At 50.9% G+C, this 4,633-nt stretch overlaps 1 long non-coding RNA gene across 1 annotated transcript; it reads left to right on the top strand.

Annotated features, from left to right (window-relative positions):
- Positions 1-1,077: 1,077 nt before the first annotated feature.
- LOC103173603 lies at positions 1,078-4,278 on the top strand. Its single transcript, XR_006084849.1, has 4 exons — positions 1,078-1,143; positions 2,447-2,627; positions 3,158-3,236; positions 4,008-4,278. It is a non-coding gene; the product is annotated as an uncharacterized LOC103173603 (long non-coding RNA).
- Positions 4,279-4,633: the final 355 nt, after the last annotated feature.

The raw sequence follows: 4,633 nt of genomic DNA, 5'->3' as shown, positions 1-4,633 counted from the left end.
ACAGAGAGACACAAGCACACGCACACACACACACACATGTACAAACACACACACACATACACACACACATACATACCAAAAACATACATACAGATACATACACACGCGCGCACGAACACACACACATATATACAAACACACGCGGATACGTACAAACCCACAGAATACAAATACAAACTGACACATACACACATACACACGCACACGCACACACACACTCTCGACAACACACACAAAGACACGCGCGGACACAGACGCACACGAAACCGGGGACAAAGGCCAAGACACGTAAGGACAGACACAATCAAAGGCTTAAAAAAAAATCTTCCAAAGGGGCAGAGCACATCAATGGAGTATCGCACAGTCACGTTGAGGTCGCCTGGAGCAGTAAAATAGGAACCCGGTTGTCAGTCGATTGGCCGATGGCTTTTCCAGAGGGTAATAATCCCTTCAAAAAAAAGTTTGGTCACTCAACCCGCGGCTGTTGGTGGGGACACTGCTGTGCGCAATCGGCTGTTCCCGCTTCGCCCACAAAATATACAGTCAATTCACTTTACAATATGTGAAGCGCTGTGAGGCGTCTCGAAGACGTGATCAGGCGCTGTATCAAATGCCAGGATTATTATTGTGATGATTATGGTGATCACTGCGATTATTATAATTATTATTGTGATTATTGTAGTTACTATTATGATTATTATTGTGATTATTGTAGTTACTATTATGATTATTATGATGAGGATTATTGTGATTATTGTATTATTGTTGTGATTGTTGTAGTTATTATTATTGTTGTGACTGTTGTAGTTATTATTATCGTTGTGATTGTAGTTTTTCTGATGATTATTGTGATTATTGTATTATTATTGATTATCATTGTGATCGTTGTTATTATTGATGATCATTGGGACTCTTGACGTCACAAGGAGTGTGGGGGGGGGCGGGGCTCCCTTGCCAGCACGTGACATCACATCCGGTCTGCCAACCCGCTTCAGCGGCGCCACCGCGCACGCGCCGCTGGGGCGGAGGGGGGGGCGGGGCAACGCCTTTAAAAGCGGGCGGGGCGCGCATGCGCACCCTCTTCCCTCCCTGACGGTTGGCGGCGAAGGCGGCGGCGCCGAGAGAGAGAGAGAGAGGCGAGAGGTGAAAAGCGGCGCAATCCGTCGCCATCCTCCGCCCAGCGCGCGACCGCGGACCCGGGAGGCGTTCGCCCGAGCGCGGGGTGTTCTTCCAGAGAGAGGGGGGGGGCGGCGGCGGCGATCGGGCGTTGGTTCTTCGGTTAAAAAGCGGCCGAGGCTTCTGACGGGGCGGCGGCGCCTGTAGGCCCCGGAGAGGGTCACGTGACGCGGAAGCCCCTCCCCCTCCCCTCCCCCCCACACACACACACACAGTCTGAGGTCCTCCTCAGACCATCACTGAAGAGGATTGTAACTGAAGAGGATTTTTGTTGTTGTTGTTGTTGTTCACTTCTCCCTCTCTCTCCCTCTCTCTCTCTCTCTCTCTCCTCTGTCGCTGCTCTTTTCAACCTTCTCACGACCCCCCCCCCCCCGACCCCGGGGGTGGTGGAGGGCTGTGTGTGTGGGTGGGGGGGGGGGTGTTGGGGGGGTTCGAGTTTGCATTACTTATTTTTCCGCGGAGACGGTGGGGAGTAAGAAAAAAAACCCCGCACATCGCCTCTCTGACGATCGTCTCCTCTCTCTCTCTCTCTCTCTCTCAAGGCGCGGTTTGGTCGGGCGGTGCGCGGGGTGTGGGGGGGAAGACACCGGCCGAGGCCGTCGCTTTGTCTCTCGCGCTCTCTGCGCGCGAAAGGCGTGTGTGTGTGTGTGTGCGTTATAATAATAATAATGACTTGCATTGGATGCAGCGCCTTGTCACGTCTCAAGAGTCTCTCTCTCTCTGTCTCTCTCTCGAGGCGTCTCGAAGCGCTCCACGGGATAGGCTGGAAAGCGAGTCGATTGACTGTATTTTGGCGAGGAGTGGGGGTGGGGGGGGGAGCGAAATTAACTCTCGGGGGTGTCTGCGTTTCCTTTTCTCCCCCCCTGTAAGATTTCAGGGGCTTTTTTTTAAACAAAGGGAGAAACTAGCGTTGCGGCGGAGCGCGGCCGCCGGTCGGTGTAAGGGTCGGTGGCCGCGCGCTGTCCAGGCCGTCGGCCAACAATCCAATCCCTTGCCCTCCCCTCCCCCCCTCCCGCCGCCCCCCACCACCACCGCCCCAAAGAAAATTGGTCCTTCGTTCCATGGCGGTTTGTGGGACGTTGCAAATCCGCTGCCGCGTTCGCCCACAAAGCAGTAGCTCCGCTTTACGGTAAATCCTTTGAGGAGCTTCGGGGCGGACGTGAAAGTCCGCTGTACCGAATTCAAAGATTACTACAGAGCACTTTTCAGGTTAACCAACTTTTTTTTCTGTTTCCTGACCTATTTCGACCCGTCTTCATTCCCGTTGCAGGTCCCCAAGTTTTGAAAGGAGCGGATGGTTTGCTCGTTGCCCTGAAGCATCTCACCGAGCCACGATGGGCGCCTTGAGACGACGCTTTCTCGCGAGGTGGCAGTGTTGGGTTAATGAGGCCCTGTGCTCGTACGCTGACGTTGTTGAATCCGACATGTTGAGAAAGAAGCACGTTCAGCAGGTACAGGTTTCACCGCGTTGGTGTGGTTTTTTAAAAAAAAAGTTTTTTTTTTGATGTCTTATAGTGTGTTTTTGCAATCGTAGAATCCCAGAATGTTACAGCACAGAAGAGGCCATTCGGTCCGTGGTTCCCTAAACTTTGGTGCTCATCAATGGTTATAATAAGAGGGGAACGTTTGGGGGTTTGAACCGCTAGTATTTAGAGTTTGTTGCCAAAGTGACTTACAGAGACTTGCCAATTGTTAAGGGCCGTGTGCTCTGGGGCGCTATCCTGCGTGAGGGGCGCTATGTAAATGCAAGTTCTTATCACTTCGCCCTCTGCAAGTCGTGTCAGCAAGGCAGGTCTGTCTGTGATTGTGCCTCTTCCTGAGTACTTGCTAGATTGACGTGGGAGATATTTGAGGCTTTGTTCACTCCTCTTAAGGAACAAAGGTTAGGAAGTCTCGCACAGTTAATCTGTTCATCGATGTTATTGGTCAGCACACAGACCGGGTTTGTTAATGTACCGGTTCGGTTGCCTTTTTGTTGCAGAATGGCGGTATTTGGTGAAGCGGGGCCTTGGCTCTCTCGTGCCTCTTTGCTTTCTTCACGAGGAGCTCACAGCACGCAGGTGGGTTCGTGCTTTCTTTTCGGTGTTAGTTAAGGTTTTTACTTTTCTCCTACCTTTGTGTAATCTTTTCACTCGGTACAAAGTTGGGGTGGGGGCTAAGTAGCTATTGGTTCTCAGTGTGGTGGGTATGTTGCATCTTAACCTGTCAGTCTTGAGTTTGGCGGTAGATTCGGTGGCAGGAATTATGTTGGGCTGTTGCCAGTGGTTATTTGCTACTACCAATTTAAAGTGGCTCCTTAAGAAATATAATGGGGCCCAACCGATAAGGTAATGCAGCTCCAACAAACAACAGATTTCACTTGTACAGCGTCTGTCACTTGGGGAGGACGTCCCAAGGCGCTGGACAGACAAGGCGCTGCACCCGAGCTGGAGGGTAGGATGGTGGGAAGATAATCAAAGGAGCGATCAAAGAGGAAGGGTCCAGGAGGAGCTGAGGGCGAGGCGGAGGGGCTCTGGGATGTAGTTGGCCAGATTTATCACGTGCAAGTCTTTACAGCAAGTCTCAGTCAGCTCATGGCTGTGCCTTTCCTGGTACTTGCTAGATTGTTGTTGATTGTTGTTTGAGACCTTGCTTTAACTTCCCGCAAAGCAAGGTTATAGAAACTTCACACATTTATCTTGTAACAAGAGGGGCATCATCTTAACGTGAGTGCTCGGCTGGTCAGCAGTGAAAGCAGGAAATGTCTCACGAGGTGTGGGGGGAGAAAGACAAAGAAAAAAACGTAAGGACTTCGAGAACAAGTGACTAACTTGTTTCTTATTCCGTTTCAGAACCTCTGCCCTAAGATACTCCGATCTCAACGAAAACGTGAACGGAACCCGACACAGGGGATTGTTCTAAATAAAACCTTCCGCGCCCCCTCCCCCTCGGTGTTGGGGAGTGCCTGGTGTCACTCGGTAAATCCCAGCGTGTGTTCGGTTCACCATTGCAGCTATTTATTGATGGCTCTTCTGCTCCTCACCCTGTAAACTGAAACCACGTAGGCGTAAATTGGTGGGGGGGGTTCTGCGTCGCAAGCGAGAGGACCTGGGTTCGATTCCCAGAGTGGCAAAATGTACTCCACACGCTTCTGTTTACCGGGCAGTAAGCCGGAACCCGGTTGTTAGTCGCTTTTCCGGGGGTAGAATATCCCTTCAAAAAAAAAGAATCCTAATAAATCCGCGACTATTTGTGGGGCACTGCTGTGTGCAATTGCCAATCCCGCATTTCTCTCACAAAATATACTTTACAGTATTCTGTGACGTCTCAGAAGAGGTGATAAGGCGCTATATCAGATAGTTACTGAAAGGACGGGAGGAACAGCCCCAATGTCCTGACATTAAATGCGACCCGCAAGACCTGGGTTTATGCCATCGGGAGTAAGTGATGCCAATATTATAATAAATATATACGAGGA

Source organism: Callorhinchus milii, unplaced genomic scaffold (assembly GCF_018977255.1).
Source record: "Callorhinchus milii isolate IMCB2004 unplaced genomic scaffold, IMCB_Cmil_1.0 Scaffold2, whole genome shotgun sequence".
Lineage (NCBI taxonomy): Eukaryota > Metazoa > Chordata > Chondrichthyes > Chimaeriformes > Callorhinchidae > Callorhinchus > Callorhinchus milii.
Note: the sequence above shows the minus strand (reverse complement) of the source record. Positions and strands in the feature narration are given on the sequence as shown.